The following is an 18502-nucleotide window of genomic DNA, read 5'->3' on the forward strand; positions in this document are numbered from 1 at the left end:
ATTCACCAATATGTATATAAGAATGTGACGGCACAACATTTATTTTCCGTAGGTTAAGAGACATAAGCCATTGTTCATATGAGCCTGAATGTTGACTCTTGAAATGATGTTTTGTTGATTTGTTGAATGCTTATTGACTACCTATTGTATCCATCACTGCAGCTTATTGTCCAGCTATACTTGAGGTTAATGGAACAATTGATGTTTGTTAATTTGGTTAAGGCCTGCTGACCACCTATTGTATCAGATGAGTAGTGAGAAAGACTTGGCACTCAGAAAGAAATAAATTTTAATGGCAGTCCATAAGTGGTAACAACAGATGTTTCAGTATATACGACCTTCATCAGTGAACCGACTGCTGAGGACAAAGTAAGAGGAAGGAGAAAGAGGACAAGGTGACCAAATAGAGGTAAATCATGTATTCAGATAAGTGATGTGCAAGGAAGAGAATGCGGTATCTACCGCTGATTCTAGATGATGCACTTTGTCCTCAGCAGTCGGTTCACTGATGAAGGTCATAAAGACCGAAACGTCTGTTACCACTTATGGACTGCCATTAAAATTTATGAAATGTATTTCTTTCTGAGTGCTAAGTCTTTCTCATTACTCATCCGGTATTGGACCCTACCTGTGCACCTTAGTCCAGTAGTGCTGCGGTTATCTACATTATTATCTATTGTATTAGTCCATGCAGTTTGTTGTTCTGAAAACATTAAAGGAGAAAATATGCATGTTATTTGAACACTCAAACAATGAGCGATGGCCTCCTCCCACCTCCCCTCAAACCTGTGGATAATGGCCTGAATAAGAGCTGTGGACAATAAAAGAGGGATCTGCCTTTTTATAGAGAATCTACATGAGAGTAGCATAGGCATCATGTCTGCATCTGGAAGAATACAGATTTGAAACTCAACAGGACAGCAGAAAAGGAACCATTGCTCCAACCGAAGGAATACAGATTTGATCCATTGCCCATCACTGAACCCATGGAGAACACAGGTTGGGACAATCAAGTCATCTGGCAACATACCTCAATGGACTCTGTCAGCTTCCTAAGTTTGCCACTACCTTCTCTCTGTGGGTACCCACCAAAAGAGGGGTGCTACTAGTTGGGGTAGTTGGTCCTGAAAGCCCCAAAGTCACAAATATTCTAATTCCCACTGAGCCAGCGGAAGAATGAGACTCTGTAATTTGTGCCATGCTTAGTACTTGCTGGGATTGTACTATATGTTGCTGTCTGTTGGTGATCCAATAAATTATTACCGTAGGGTATTACCCTCAACCTGTGTTGACGGAGTAGTATCATGCCCACGGGGAAGGAGCGCAGGAATTTAGTGGGATGAGCCCTGGTCCATGCGTTCTTCCTAAGAGAGAGAGCACCCACTGGCCCTCGTGTTTCCACAAAGGTTTTCTGTAAAGTTTCACATATTGGAATATGTGAGTCAAGTAATCATGAAGCAAATGATGTTACCACATAATGGAAAGTTTTTAGTGGAGGAAAAGTACAATTGAACACCACAATAACAGAGAAGAAGTTTGCAGGATCTGGAGCTACCATGCACAATAAATGGCTGTCAGCCAAGTTATGGTTTGGACTGATTGACATTTATCCAAACTCCTCTCTACACAGGAGCTCTATAAGAGAGCTACTGCAAGACTTCTCTGGCGGTAGCTTATCTTACCAAGGACAAAAAGATCACCATCCTAGATCAGACATTCCTGATCCTTATCTTTAATGACATCATCTGTGAGGGAAGAGCCTGGAGACCCCATAGATAACAGACTGCCGGCAAGTCTACTGATATTGGCAATGTGTATGTGGGCCATTACACTCACCGAGAATCATGGCAATCCCAGAGTTCTTGTTAAACCATCTTGCAGTTAGTAGGGAACCCTTGTATTCTCCTCCTGTAATTTAGCTCATGGGCTTCAGGAGTGATTGGCATAGCAAACGCTACCGCTTGTCATGAATTTGATGAGCGGGGATCATCACAAGCCATCACGCCTCCATTGCGTAGCTGGGGTGAAAGTGGCATGAAAATGCCAGAAGTGGCATTATTTTTGCGCAATCTCTCAGAAATCTGGTGAAAAACCTTTGATGAATTGCCCATTTTGAAATTTCTTTTCATATTTATATGGTGATTGAGTAAAAAAATAATAGTTGTGTGGCTCCCCGGGTTTAATTTCTGGATGTTCCCTTGTTCTTACCTTATCCATGTGTGCAATGTAGTAAGTGGCAAAGAATGTGGGACTGTGTTAGCCTCGTAGATCTATAGATACATTCCTTTTCTACACTTTATGTAATCAAACATAACAGAAAATGCTCAAAGCCTGATGTAACTTTGGTTTAGCTCCGCAACCTGCTGTATGTGCAAAACATCTCACCATGTATAGAAAACAGAAAAGAGCTGATAACCTGCTATATACTATCCTGCATTTATTAAAGTTAAGTTATAATCTGATTTGCGTGTACTTCTCTCAATGACTATGCCACTAGGAACAATCCGCTCAGGAATATGTTAGGATTAGTCAGCACAAAACAACATGGACCTCGATATATGTACTCTGCTATCAAATCAACATATAACAGTTCATAGCACTGCCTATCTTACATGGAAATAGCTTATGAGGATATCACATTATCATTTGAGGAAATGAAAACACGCCGTGCAAATAAGCCTCTTTTTATTTTTAGAGAAAATTCATTTCAAGTTGAATAATGAAAACTGCTTTTTTTCCAATATCCTCCCCAAACCTCTCCCCTTAAAGTGACAAAGCAATTTTGCAAGCCAGCACAGTCAATAAATATGTGCTCAGTATCCTTTACCTAAGGCTCCTTTTTTTTGTTCAACAGCGCCACCTGCTGGACTATGCACAGCTTCTATTGTACAGGTTTATACATCATTATAAAATTTGGCATTTTCACTTTTGAAAACCACTTCATATTTTCCATTTGAAATGTCAAAAGTACTCTTTCTTCTGTTGGTTTATTATTTTATGCTACAATAATGTAATAGAAAATCCGCTTTGTCTTACAGATTTCCAATTCGTGTCATGCACCTGATCTTCAGTTGTACTTAACTGTCTTCTTTATATATGTACAAAGGAATATGAATTGAGGAATACAGAAAATGAAGAATGAAAATATAGAATGAAATGCATTTTAATATTCTTTAACAAGTGATTTCGATGTTAGAACAGCATTAGCTCCTACATGATATATTTCCAAAGAAATATTGAAGCATAGGCACCCGTCTAGAAATTAAAAGACTATTTAGTGTTAGTGGGAAATTTAGGACTTGGTATTTTGCTTTTTGGCAACAAATGTAAGCCTTCAGTATAAAGTATAGGAGTACAAAAATGATAAATTGCAATCACTGAATCCATACATATAAAGTACTGTGCAAAGATTTAGACAGGTGTGGATAAAAGGCTGCAAAGTAAGAATGCTTTTAAAATTAGAAGTGTTAATAGTTTATTTTTATAAAATAACAAAATGCAAACTGAGTGTACAAAAGAGGAATCTAAATCAAATCAATATTTGGTAACCACTAGTGATGAGCGAGCATGCTCGTTACTCGAGATTTACGAGCATGCTCGGGTGTTAGGTTTGAGTTGCTCTGTGTCCATGATTTGTGACTGTTTGACAACTTTAATACATGTGAGGAATGCCTAAGAAACAGGCACTCCTCACATGTATTAAAGCTGTCAAACAGTTGCAAATCATGGACACAGCGCAACTCAAACATAACACCCGAGCACGCTGAAGATACTCGGGAAACACCCGAGCATGCTCGTTGAAAGGGTTAACAGAACATACTCACTCATCACTAGTAACCACCCTTTGCCTAATAAACAGCATCAATTCTTCCAGGTACGCTTGGACACAGATTATGAAGGAACTTGGTGGAAAGGTTGTTCTAAACATCTTGGAGAACTAACTACAGATCTTCTGTGAATATAGATCTGTTCTTGTAATCCCAGACAAACTCAGGCCCCTTGGACAACTAACCACAGATCTTCTGTGTATGAGGTTTGTGCAAATCCTTCTTTCTCTTCATGTAAACTCAGACAGACTGTATGATGCAGAGATCTGGCCTATGAGTGGCCACATCATCACTTTCAGGACTCCTTATTCTTCTTTACACTTAAGATAGTTCTGTCACGCAAGGTGTGTGAAAGACTAAGTGCAACACAAAGGGAAAGGGCAAAAGGGGGAGTGGAAATCTCCTAGGCTGATCTGATATCACTCTGTCTCCACTAATGTCCCTATATTGGTTCCTCATCAATCGCGGCACGTGAACCTAAACCCTGTATTTCTCTAGCGCTTGGCCCTGTATAGGGAAGAGGGATGAGCATTAGTCGTTCCCCACTAACGACTAAAGACAACAAGGGAGACAAACACGGGGGAAAGGAGCTTAGCTTTAGCCGACTTCAGAGAGATAACTCCAAGCATCCTCCTAGCACCACAAAGGAAGTCTGAGAGCTCCAAGCATTCACAAGGAAACATATGAGTATCACCGGCACTTTCCTGCTGCAAAGTGAAACTATTTAAACACCCAGGCCAGGGTGTCAATTAGCAGGAAGGAGGTAGCCACTGGGTCCTATAGTGAAACAGCTAAGAAGATGTCTGTAATGCCAAAACAAAGAGATCTTCTGCAACCAACTGCAGGGCGACTGTCTGTCACATCTGACACACCCGACACACCCGTGACAAGTTCTTAATAATGACTATAGGTTTGGGGATCGTTGTTCCACTGCAGGATATTTGGACAAATATATATTTAATTAGTCAAAAGATCTTTTCAGATGACAATAGAGTACATGTGTTTACGCATAGACAGAGAAGTGGAAGAAGCCTTTGTCTCCCCCCAGGGTATGCCTTTTGCATGAAAGACTGAGATTTACAGAATAGACAGGAAAAGTCTCTTTAAATTTTGAGAAGATTAAAGCGAATAGCTAATGCTTTTTAGATCTAGCAATTGACACCCAGGATACCCATTTCTTTCATCAGAACAGCTTCAGGTAGACATGATGTCTCCAAAAGAAAATATTGAATATCAAAATTTGTAGTTTTTCCGTGCCAGGACAAACCAGGGAAGGAGATGCATATTTTCTCATAACTGTAACCCCGGCCTATTAGCCACAAATCAATAGTGGACAGATAACTGACAACAGCTATGTCATGTTTGGTCTCTAGGTAATGGTAAAATCCTGATAAAAAATATGGCAGCAATCTCGAACTTCTGCGATGCGACCATCAGGAGTGAAGTTATTGCACAAGTGGGATTTTCATAAAATCCTGAAGGCAGCTCACAACCCGGCCGATGTGAGGTCATCATGGGGAGGATGAGTGGGTGTGGATAAAACTCAGGTGCTCATAAAAGATCAAGGCAAATTGTGATCTGGGTTCCTGTAGAGAAATACACGTCATGTATGCATGATCCCGTTCCCTGAATGTCCCCAAGCAAAGCGCTCTCCTTCGGCTAAGTTGACTCATCTCTGTGAGCGGCGTAGTAAGTTCTTTCATTAATCCCATTTATTTTCTGTGCCTGTGTATGCTGTATTGTTTTGTCACCTTTATAAAATCTATTGTATATTTATTATAAACACTGCCTCCTTTTGGATTAAATATAAAATTTCAAAGTTCTGTTACTTTTGTTCTGTAAACCGCGCCATGAAGCCATATGCTACCTACCAGGCCTCCAGTCAGCCTGATTAAAACACAACTGGTGGTTACAGCTAATAATCTTTCTTGGGTTATCGTGGAGTTGGCATTGATCATATGGGGGTATATACATATATTCCATGCGTTGGAATCGGAGGTGAATATACCATACCCTCACTGTTTGTTTTCCGATAACCGGCCTAATAGTGCAAACAGCCTGCGGCCTCCTCTGCTAATCGTGTGTAATTGTCCGGATGATAGGGGGCAGCAGAGAGTTGTTCGCTCCAAAAGATCTCAGCAGGTGGTTCTGCGTGTCTTACACATGCTGCGATATCTTGACAAATTGGTGGCAAATGATGGGATATTACAGAACATCAGTGACCTGGGTTGTGGGCTGCCCTCAGCCCTTCAGAATTGTATGAAGTTTGAGATTGCCATCATATTTTTTATCGGGATTTTACCATTTTACTATTACCTAGAGACCAAATATGACTTGGCTGTTGTCAGTTATCTGTCCACTATTGATTTGTGGCTTATAGGCAGAGGTTACAGTCATGAGAAAATATGCATCTTCTAACCTGGTTCGCCCTGGTGTAGAAATAGTATTGAATTTGTACAAACTTAAATATTCAATATTTTCTTTCAAAGTCATAACGTCTAGCTGAAGCTGTTCTGATTAAATAAATGTATATCCCGGGTGACAATAGCTATCACTAAAAAGCATTAGCTCTTCACTTTAATCCTCTCAAAACTTAAAGAGGCTTTTACTGTCTATTCTGTAAATCTTAGTCTTTCACACAAAAGTCATTTCCTGGAGACAAAGGCTTCTTCCACTTATCTGTCTATTCGTAAACACATGTACCCTATTGTAGTCTAAATAGACCTTTTGTCTAATTACCTGTCCAAACTCACATTTAATCTATGCCCAATAGACATCCTGCATTTTAACTAGGATTCCTCACTCAACCATATGTTAACTGTGTGATCCTATTATCAAAAGAGGTTGGTAGATTGTAAGCTTTTGTTTCCTTACTGCAAAACTGTGTGAGAGAAAAAAGGAGGTTGGGGAAAGTGAATGTAGCTTGTATCAGTCTGTTATACAATCCTTGTGTCAGCTATTTTTGCCCCTACAATTCCATGCGGCGTAGAGAATTTATTATTTTCTATGACACTGTATATTAACTATAGTTGTCCATAGATATAGGCAAACCAAGTGGTTTAAGTGTCATTCCTCAAAATATCATAGGGGATAACTTGCTCATCACAGCAGTCTATCCACTGGTGATTCCAAGATCAGGGCTCAGGAACTGCAAGAATGAGGATTTGCAGCCCCATCTTGAATAGAGCTTAGGTGTGCATGCTCTGTCTCTACTCCATTTATTGTCTGTACTCGCAGTACCATAGACAATGAATGGAGTGGAATTGTGCAGGTTCCATTTAGGATGGGGCTGCAAAGATCCATTCTCGAAGTTCCAAAGCCCTGATCTCGGGAATGCTTCAGGGCTCAGTAATCAGACCCTAGAGGTCATGCCATCAGTTTTGATGATGTTCTTGGATGTTCACCTTTTGTAAGCACAATGGATTGTAAAACATTTAGGACAGTGTGACGCTCGCAAGCCCTGCCCTGGGAAAAGATGGGGGGGATGCTCGGAGCTGGGTCAGATGTCGAGGGGGAATGCAGCCGTGGCCTGGACCCGTTCCGTGCCCAGGGCCGTCACATTAAAAATGATGTTAGGGCTTTCCGGGTTGAGTGGTAATTGTCGACTACGCCACCTGTGGTGTCTGGTGATGGGGCCACCAGCGCCGCTACAGTCCGCTGAGGCCCGGTGTCATGGCGGCTAAAGTTCTCGCTGCTCCCCACAGGCGGAGCGCGGCCTCAGGGCAGGTTAACAGGAGGATGGGGGGAGTCGTAGTGTGGGAGTACGGGCACCGCGTCGCGTGGTATGGCGCGTAATGAACAGTCCGGAGGCCATAGGGGTGAACTTCCAAGGCTTTACTCACAGTTCTCTCAAGCAGAGCAAGGCTTCGCCCTGCTCCTCGCGGAGTCCTGCGGCCACCAGGGACGGGGGTCCAACTACCTCAGAGGAAGTCCAGTGTGAGGCAGCATCCCTACACCAGAGTGTTGCTGCACTACAGACTTTACCCTTTCCCGTCTGTGCGTGTGTAGATAGGCCGGGTCTCCCTCTGAGCTCCTCTCAGGTGTAGGGCTCGGGTGGCAATTCCTCTCCATCCGAAGCCCGGCGGGATCCTCAGGGCTTAACCGGGCTTTCCCGTCCTGGACATAGAGTACGAGGTCGGGTGTCGGGGGCCAGTACCCCTCTTGCAGCCGGAATCCCTCTGAATAGATCAGGTAGGCGAGGACAGGTGGCGTGCTCCGCTCCGTCTGCATCCTCCCCGGGACCCATTTGCTAGGGAGCCACACTCTAAAGCTCCCGGGCCTTCTTGATCCTGGCCCTTGGCAGGGTTGAGACATTCCTTGTCTGCAACCTTCCTCTCGTCCAATAGATCGGGGTACGAGGGCTGTGTCCCATACCGGTGCAGGCCCACACAGGATCTGCGCTCCCGGAGGGAAGTCACTTTACACACAGTATTTTGACAGCACAGTACGACCACTTGACAGAAAGACTGCCAGAGACCACACAGGTCTGAAGGACTGGACTCTGCACTAGGCAGACAGGAACCACTAGAATACTAAGATCAAAGAGGGCATTCTATTAAATATGAAATTAGAAGTGTCACTAACTAACTGTTCCTCCACCCACACCCACTAACTGGTTTCTACTACTTTGTGTTTCCCAGTCTCCCTGTAACCAGGGGAGCAGCACTAGTGCATACTAGCTCCCTCTGGTGGAAATGTGGTGTTGGATGCAAAAGGCTGGAACACTACCATCACACCAGGCTTACCTCAGAGGAGGAACACCACACTCCATTAAAGAAGTGCAGCATTTCTGTGGCGGTCGAACCCTCAGGGGCGCCACAACAGCACCTTCTATTGGAAGTGATCTTATGAGGATGACTGTTGGTTATGCCTAATAAGGACTCTGCTAGCACAGATTGACTGTTCAAACCAAGTACAGGCGCTTGGTACTTAACGATGGGGCCAATCATTTAAATACACCTTCCCATCTGCTTGTTGTCCCTCTCATCCTTCCCCCCTCCTCCCTTATTTGATTAACAGCTCTGGCTTCATAAAGCCAGCTAAGGCAGGAGATAGATGGAAAACAAGCAGGAAGGAAGGTGTAGTTAAATGTTTTGCAACAATGAAAGTCACTTTTCAGTGACTACAAGAAGAGTTCTATCTAAACCACAAATAATTATTTACTTTGCCTAACCCCAATGTCAATGTCGGAGGCAGGTGGATGGAGTGGGCTTAGGAGTTGAGTCTGCCCTATTCCTGGCAGAAGATGGCTGTGCCATCATCTGCTGCTAACAGCAGCATGTAGAGTGGAGCTCTGTCCGTTGCTGTTAACTTCTTAATTGCCGCTACCATTCAGTGATAGTGGCATTTAAGAGGTTAACACCTTGATGATAATGGGTTGCATGATGGTCGGTGGGAGCCTGCTGTAGGCGCCCATGCCTGCGGCCTCATAGGAGTCTGTAATTTTTACTTCATACTGTGCTACAGTTGTATCACAATATGCAGAATAGGTGATCAGATGATCATAGGTTTAAGTCCCCTAACAGAACTAAAGAAAAAAGTAAAAAGAATCATGTTAATAAAATTAAAAAACAAGTAAATTGAAAACACTTCTCTTTTACCACATTAAAAATAAAGATATTAAAAAAATAGAATAAAAAATTATATGTAGTATCGAAGTGTCAATAAAATCTATCTGATCTATGAAAATATAACATTAATTAAACTGACCGGTAAAACTTGTAATGGTAAAATAAATTGAGACTCCAGACTTGTGTTTTTTTTAGTTGCCAAATCTCCACCAAAAAATGCATTAAAGGATTAAAACATCATATCTATTCCACTACCTGCTATGATTCCAGCTCAGGATACTAAAGAAAAAGCATTCAGACTACTCAATCAATCAAAAAATGAAAACCTTATTTGTCTTGGAACATGGTGACACAAACAAAATTTTTTTTTTTTCTGAATTTCTCTTCACCATTTAAATAATAAAAAAAAAATGATACCAGTTTTGTATCTACATAATTATGCTGATGTGATGCATCATAATCCCAGGTCATTTTTTTATCACATTATGAACAGATTAAAAACAAAATAAAAAAAATGAATTGCAAAAGTGGAATTTTTTTTCTTACAATTTTATCACTCTTGGAATTTTTTTTTCTCATTTTCCAGTATATTGTATAATAAAATGAACGATGTCATACAAAACTACAACTTGTCCTGCAAAAAAAAACAAGCCCTCATATGGCTATGTCCGTAGAAAAAAAAAGACAGCTATGACTCTTGAAAGAAGGGGAGAAATGGTGATAAATAGAGAATAAATGAAAAATCACCCAGTCTTTGAGGGGTTAAACAGTGATGCTACTTTAACGAGGAACTACAATATTCAATTAGTAATCAGCCCTGGCATGTGCATTCATAAACTGAGTCAATAGGCAACTGCAGAATTACATTACACAATGCTCTTCTGCTTCTCAAGTGTCGAAAATGCAATTCCTTTCCAAAGAAGACGAGATGACCATGAAGCCCTCTCTAAAGATGCTGTCAAGTAAACGAGAACGCCATGAATGTATAAGCAAGGTTTGGGAACATGGATGAATTTACAGTGTAAATAGTTTTTATGATGCTGATTGGATGAAAGCCTTAGCGGATGGTATTTTTGTTATTATAAATCCTACTTAAAACCAAGAGCAGTCATTTTGCCGTATCGATATGTGTGATATTTGGCTTCTCGCTGGGAAATATCCTTTGAAGTCTTGTTGGAAAAAAAAAATAAATGTGATAGATTCTGTTCAGCGGACATGGTTTGATGAAAGCCAGCTCACTGCTTGATCAAAGCTGCATTTCATGTTAAAAAGGAACATTTTCAGGCATCCGTTCCGTCTCTTGGCCCCTACTCAATATACTGTGAAATTGGTTCACTGTACAGGGGAAATTTGGAGACTCATTCATTTGAATAAGCCTGACCTTGTTATACTGAATGGCTCTTTATAAAGCGTCAAGAATGTGTTTGCTGTTAAAGAAACACTAGTATCAATTATTCACCGTCTGGACAAGCTTGTATACGGATGTAATGTGCTCTACGATTTAATAGCCCAGGACTGTTAAGGGCTTGTTCAGGATGAGAATGGAATTAAAGCTCAGTCCCATTCAAATTAATGAGACTAATCTGCAATACCACAGACAAACCATCGGCAAGGATGAAGCCATCATAAAAAATCAAATAATCTGATTAATTTCTGCAGACTCCTTTCGAGTTGGTTCTTTTGAGGTTGACCCAACAGCGGTCCTTGTCTTTACTAGCATAGGTGGCCCCTCTAAGCTAGAATAACCTGACTGAAGAAATTCACCATTGTAAGCTATTGTTTTCCTCCACTGCAATTAAAATTTAAAAAAGACAAATATGCAAATAGTCTTGATTGAAACCTCCAACCGTCATGTTCCTTCAGCTCCAATGCAAACTCATGAGTAGAGATGAGCGGTGTTCGACTAGAACTGTTCGCCAATCTCAAATTCGAGCTGTTTTGGGTGGTGTTCGAGTTGTTCGACGAACCCGAACGATTTGCAAAAAATTCGGCTGTTCGAGGTTATGTTCGATAACTGTTCGTGCACCAAAAGCGTGTCCTGCATGTCTGGCGCTATTTAGAGCACCAATCATGCAGGGATTGTCTGCCACTCACTGTAATGCCACAGCCATGGTGGTTGTGGCATTACAGTGATTGCCCAAATCGATGGGAACAGTGCCAACAGTGAAACATGAAAAGCCGGCAATTCAGCAGCGGCATACACCTGTACCCGACAATTTAGAACCGAAAGAATAGAGCTTCACACATAGATTAGATAGATATAAACATGTCAGTCACATATATATGAAGTACAGTGAAAGTGCTGCTTACTGTACTTGTCATTTAGCGTAAAGGATTTATCAAAAAAAATAATAGTGTTTTCATGCACCGTCTCTTTAAAAAAGCCGACCGGCAATTCAGCAGCGGTACCCGACAATTTAGAATAGAAGGAATAGAGAATCACACATAGATTAGATAGATAGAAACATGTCAGTCACATATATAAGAAGTGCAGTGACAGTGTTGATTACTGTACTTGTCATTTAGTGTAAAGGATTTATTTAAAAAAATAATAGTGTTTTCATGCACTGTCTCTTTAATAAAGCCGGCCGGCAATTCAGCAGCGGTACCCGACAATTTATAACAGACAGAATAGAGCATCATACATAGATTAGATAGATAGAAACATGTCAGCCACATATATACGAAGTACAGTGACAGTGTTGCTTACTGTACTTGTCATTTAGCGTAAAGGATTTATCAAAAAAAATAATAGTGTTTTCATGCACCGTCTCTTTAAAAAAGCCGGCCGGCAATTCAGCAGCGGTACCCGACAATTTATAACAGACAGAATAGAGCTTCACACATAGATTAGATAGATAGAAACATGTCAGTCACATATATATGAAGTACAGTGATAGTGTTGGTTACTGTACTTGTCATTTAGTATTAAAATAAAGGATTTATTATTAAAAAAATTGGCGTGGGGTTCCCCTTAATTTTAGTCTCTGGCGGAGGTTAAGCAGACGGCTGGGGCAGATGTTTGAAGCCTGGGAAGGGGGTAATACCCACGGAGCTTCCCAGGCTACTAATATCAGCCCCCAGCTGAATACATAGCCTTTACTAGCTATTAAAATGGGGGACCCCCAAAAAAAATGACGTGGGGTCCCCCCTAATTTAATAGCTAGCAAAGGCTAGGCAGACAGCTGGGGGCTGATATTAATAGCCCAGGAAGGGAGCCATGAATATTGGCCCCCTCCCAGGCTAGAAACACCAGCCGTCAGCCGCCCCAGAAATGGCGCATTCATAGGATGCGCCAATTCTGGCACTTAGCCTCGCTCTTCCACGCTGCCCTGGTGCGGTGGCAGGGGGTAATAGGGTTGGGGTTGATGTCAGCTTATAATGCCAGCTGACATCAAGCCCAGGTTAGTAATGGAGAGGCGTCTATAAGACACCCCCATTACTAACCCCATAGTCAAAGTTAAAAAAAACACAAACACCCAGAATAAAGTCCTTTAATTGAAATAAAGACACAATCCTTTATTGTTCTAAATTAAACCATACTTACAATCACGCCCATTCCAGCTGAAGCCAACGATCTCCTGCAATAAAAGAAAAATAATAAAGCAACCTCATCCTTACCTTTCCATGGTTCCCACGACAGCTTCAGCTCTGCTACATCGAGATGACAGGCTGGACCGCAGCAGAACGCTGCCATCCAGCCTCTCATCCCGCAGACACTGAGAAGCGCAGGCTTGCTTGCGCTGCTCAGCGTCTCTCTGTGACGACATCCAGATGAGCCGAGTTCATGTCCAATGAACTCGGCTCACCTCATGCACGTCACTGACAGCGTGGGAAAATTCTCAAGCTGAAGCGGTGAGTGCAGGAGAATTCTCCCACGCTGTCAGTGACGTGCATAAGGTGAGCTCATGTCCAATGAACTCAGCTCACCTCCTGCACGTCACTGACAGCGTGGGAGAATTCTCCTGCACTCAGCGCTTCAGCGTGAGAATTCTCCCGCTGAAGCGCTGAGTGCAGGAGAATTTTCCCACGCTGTCAGTGACGTGCATAAGGTGAGCTCATGTCCAATGAACTCAGCTCACCTCCTGCACGTCACTGACAGCGTGGGAGAATTCTCCTGCACTCAGCGCTTCAGTGTGAGAATTCTCCCACGCTGAAGCGCTGAGTGCAGGAGAATTTTCCCACGCTGTCAGTGACGTGCATGAGGTGAGCCGAGTTCATTGGACATTAACTCGGCTCATCTGGATGCCCTCACAGAGAGACACTGTGGAGCGCAAGCAAGCCTGCGCTTCTCAGTGTCTGCGGGATGACAGGCTGGACACAAAAACAGGGCGAAGCCCCACGTCAATTTTCTTTAAATTATTTCATGAAATAATTAAGAAAAAAAGGGCTTCCCTATATTGTTGTGTCCGGCCAGGTACAAATAGGCAGCTGGTGGTTGGGGGCAGCCCGTTCCTGCCTGCTGTACCTGGCTGGACACAAATATAGTGCGAAGCCCCACGTCAATTTTTTTTAAATTATTTCATGAATTTCCTGAAATAATTTAAAAAAATTGAAGTGGGGCTTCGCACTATATTTGTGTCCAGCCAGGTACAGCAGGCAGGAACGGGCTGCCCCCATCCACCAGCTGCCTATTTGTACCTGGCCGGACACAACAATATAGGGAAGCCCTTTTTTTCTTAATTATTTCATGAATTTCATGAAATAATTAAAAAAAAAGTACGTGGGGCTTCGCCCTATTTTTGTGTCCAGCCAGGTACAACTAGGCAGCTGGGGGCTGGAATCTGCAGCGCAGGGAGGCCCAAGCTTTCTGGGCCCCCCCCCCCTACAAATTGCAGTCCGCAGCCACCCCGGAAAATGGCGCGTTCATAGAAGCGCCATCTTCTGGCGCTGTACCCAACTCATCCAGGGCCCTGGTGCGGTGGCTCACTGGGTAATAAAGGGGTTAGGGCCAGCTTGGTATTATCAGCTGGCCCCAAGCCCAAAATTCATGGGGTCACGCCAGTATTAGACATGACCGCCATGAATTTCTAGTAAAGTATTTTAAAAAAACACAACACCCAGAATAAAGTCCTTTAATTGAAATAAAGACACAATTCTTTATTGTTCTAAATTAAACCATACTTACCATCACACCCATTCCAGCTGAAGCCAACGATCTCCTGCAATAAAAGAAAAATAATAAACCAACCTCATCCTTACCTTTCCATGGTTCCCACGACAGCTTCAGCTCTGCTACATCGAGATGACTGGCTGGACCGCAGCAGAACGCTGCCATCCAGTCTGTCATCCCGCAGACACTGAGAAGCGCAGGCATGCTTGCGCTCCTCACTGTGACGGCATCCAGATGAGCCGAGGTCATGTTCAATGAACTCGGCTCACTTCATGCAGGTCACTGACAGCGTGGGAAAATTCTCACGCTGAAGTGCTGAGTGCAGGAGAATTCTCCCACGCTGTCAGTGATGTGCATGAGGTGAGCTCATGTCCAATGAACTCAGCTCACCTCCTGCACGTCACTGACAGCGTGGGAAAATTCTCCTGCAATCAGCGCTTCAGCGTGAGAATTTTCCCACGCTGTCAGTGACGTGCATGAGGTGAGCCGAGTTCATTGGACATGAACTCGGCTCATCTGGATGTCGTCACAGAGAGACGCTGAGCAGCGCAAGCAAGCCTGCGCTTCTCAGTGTCTGCGGGATGACAGGCTGGATGGCAGCGTTCTGCTGCGGTCCAGCCTGTCATCTCGATGTAGCAGAGCTGAAGCTGTCGTGGGAACCATGGAAAGGTAAGGATGAGGTTGCTTTATTATTTTTCTTTTATTGCAGGAGATCGTTGGCTTCAGCTGGAATGGGCGTGATGGTAAGTATGGTTTAATTTAGAACAATAAAGGATTGTGTCTTTATTTCAATTAAAGGACTTTATTCTGGGTGTTTGTGTTTTTTTTAACTTTGACTATGGGGTTAGTAATGGGGGTGTCTTATAGACGCCTCTCCATTACTAACCTGGGCTTGATGTCAGCTGGCATTATAAGCTGACATCAACCCCAACCCTATTACCCCCTGCCACCGCACCAGGGCAGCGTGGAAGAGCGAGGCTAAGTGCCAGAATTGGCGCATCCTATGAATGCGCCATTTCTGGGGCGGCTGACGGCTGGTGTTTCTAGCCTGGGAGGGGACCAATATTCATGGCTCCCTTCCTGGGCTATTAATATCAGCCCCCAGCTGTCTGCCTAGCCTTTGCTAGCTATTAAACTAGGGGGGACCCCACATCATTTTTTTTGGGGGTCCCCCATTTTAATAGCTAGTAAAGGCTATGTATTCAGCTGGGGGCTGATATTAGTAGCCTGGGAAGCTCCGTGGGTATTACCCCCTTCCCAGGCTTCAAACATCTGCCCCAGCCGTCTGCTTAACCTCCGCTAGAGCCTAAAATTAAGGGGAACCCCACGCCAAATTTTTAATAATAAATCCTTTATTTTAATACTAAATGACAAGTACAGTAACCAACACTATCACTGTACTTCATATATATGTGACTGACATGTTTCTATCTATCTAATCTATGTGTGATGCTCTATCTTTCTGTTCTAAATTGTCGGGTACCGCTGCTGAATTGCCGGCCGGCTTTTTTAAAGAGACAGTGCATGAAAACACTATTATTTTTTTAAATAAATCCTTTACACTAAATGACAAGTACAGTAAGCAACACTATCACTGTACTTATTATATATGTGACTGACATGTTTCTATCTATCTAATCTATGTGTGAAGCTCTATTCTTTCTGTTCTAAATTGTCGGGTACAGATGCTGAATTGCCGGCCGGCTTTTTTAAAGAGACGGTGCATGAAAACACTAATATTTTTTTTAATAAATCCTTTACACTAAATGACAAGTGCAGTAACCAACACTGTCACTGTGCTTCTTATATGTGTGACTGACATGTTTCTATCTATCTAATCTATGTGTGATGCTCTATTCCTTCTTGTCTAAATTGTCGGGTACCGGTGTATGCCGCTGCTGAATTTGCCGGCCGGCTTTTTTAAAGAGAGTGTCTTCTGAGCAGTTTGTCAGCTTTTGGACACCTTTGCAGGTGTTTTCTATGTGTTTCTATGTGTTTTTGTTTGCCTGCCATTGGTTTTAACGGTGTTCGACGGTGTTCTAAGGTGTTCGACGAACAGTTCGACGAACAGTTCCTCGAACATCCCGGTGTTCGACGAACCGAACCGAACCCGAACACTACGGGGGTGGCTCAACACTACTCATGAGTCCATATTTGTGGTCTACAAATCTACCCTAGATTTTGAAAATGAATATACCCGTCTAGTGGCCGTAGTGTGTTTTTTTGGCCATGATCTCTCTAAAGCTGCATTCATTTTGATAAGATAATCGTTGGTCTATATCAATCATATAGTCATACAAATAATCAGATGATCAGTAAGTATGAATGGTGACATTTACATAAGACATTACTACCTTTAGTAGACAACAATGTCAATCCGTGTCTTGCACTGTCTTTGTCTCTCCTCCTCAGTCCCATAGACAATGAATGAGTGGAGGTAAAGCAATGATTTAAATACCACCCCGTGGTTCTCATTTCATGATATAGTAACCTAATAACACCATACAGTGATTACATATTAACACTAAGCTATTGCTGAATAATAATATATAAGTTTTCCCACTCTGATGACTGGACAAACAAAATACTAATTAAATCAGAGATAGAGAAAAACACAATTAAATACAATAACTTATAAATTACATCTTTGATTGTAGTAATATTTGTCAATATGAAAGAACTAAAGAAAAATGTTTTTCTGCACCCACCTACACTAACCGCTGCCCAGGCCCGGCTCACTGCACAAATGCTCGTTTTTTTAATACGGTTCACCGTCCTTTTTTCTCGGTGGTATAATAATATAGGTTCAGATGGGGCCACAAGAACATTCATTTTGCTTTTGCGTAAGGCCTGGTTTAGACATCAATTTTTTTCTTATATGTGAAATAAAGGCTGATTTCCAGCATAGACCATAATTAGAGCCACTTGTACTGTTCTGGCTAATAGGACATGGTCCCTAATGATGGAAGGCCCCTCTGTGATGTCCTATACTATAATAGTGCAGTGATTTGTAGTGTCCGTGAATATGCAATGCAAAGCTTAGCAGGGCTCCGTGTCACAGTGTCATAGGCACTGTCATTGTCAGGAGGAGCAGCAGCATAGGACATATCTGCCATACTGACGTCTCCAATATCAGCTTATATGTTCCGAATTCTTACAAGCTATCTGTACAAGTTACAAGGTTTATCCTTTTCACTGCCTACCTAAACATATTGTTTAGTCAGCTGCAAGGAGATAATAAAATAGTTAAACCTTGTCTTGTGCAGATAACTTTATGCACTTAGGACAATGAGAAGATGTATAAAATGAGGACGGCTGCAGATTTAATGGCCCAGGACCTGCCAGATAGAAGATTTCTCCTATTATAGTGATAGGGTGCGGACTGCCCTGTCCCTGAAGACAGTGTCGTATTATAAGAATAGTGTTGTGCGGTTTTACTGCGTTTTATTGTGGCATGTGAAATGTGAACTGTGTCATGCGGTTTTTAGTAATGTAATGGAACTAATGTATAGTGTTTTAAGGTACAGATGCTGCTGTCTAAATACTGTAAAGGTAAAGCCTATTGTGAGTAACATGCACTCAGCTCAGGTGTAGGGAAAGTATAGGACATAGTTTAGAGATTAGGACATAGAGCAGCTTGGACAGTGATAGGCATTGTAAGTGTAAAATGCTTAGTGCATAATGTTAGAAGATAGTGACTGAAGTTAAGCAGGTCAAAGGTGAAGTCTGCCCAGCAACCAACTGCCGGGGCAGACAGAGAAAGGAGACAGTTTGTGATTGGTCCAGCTCAAAGTGGGAGGAGTTAGGGACAGTAAAAGGCAACCACTTCCTGGTTTAGTTAGGAGAGTTCGTGGGTGACAGTTGCTTGGGTGAGTTCAAGGTGCAGTGGACTGGAGGCAAGGTGTGGGCAAAATAATTCTGACGGTATGAGATCATACAAATGTCCCTGTAGAGATTCCACTAACGTCCAGAGCCTACGGCTTGAGTTGGGG

Source organism: Phyllobates terribilis, unplaced genomic scaffold (assembly GCF_046119375.1).
Source record: "Phyllobates terribilis strain yellow unplaced genomic scaffold, ASM4611937v1 Scaffold_5__5_contigs__length_657084704, whole genome shotgun sequence".
In the NCBI taxonomy this organism is placed as follows: Eukaryota; Metazoa; Chordata; class Amphibia; order Anura; family Dendrobatidae; genus Phyllobates; species Phyllobates terribilis.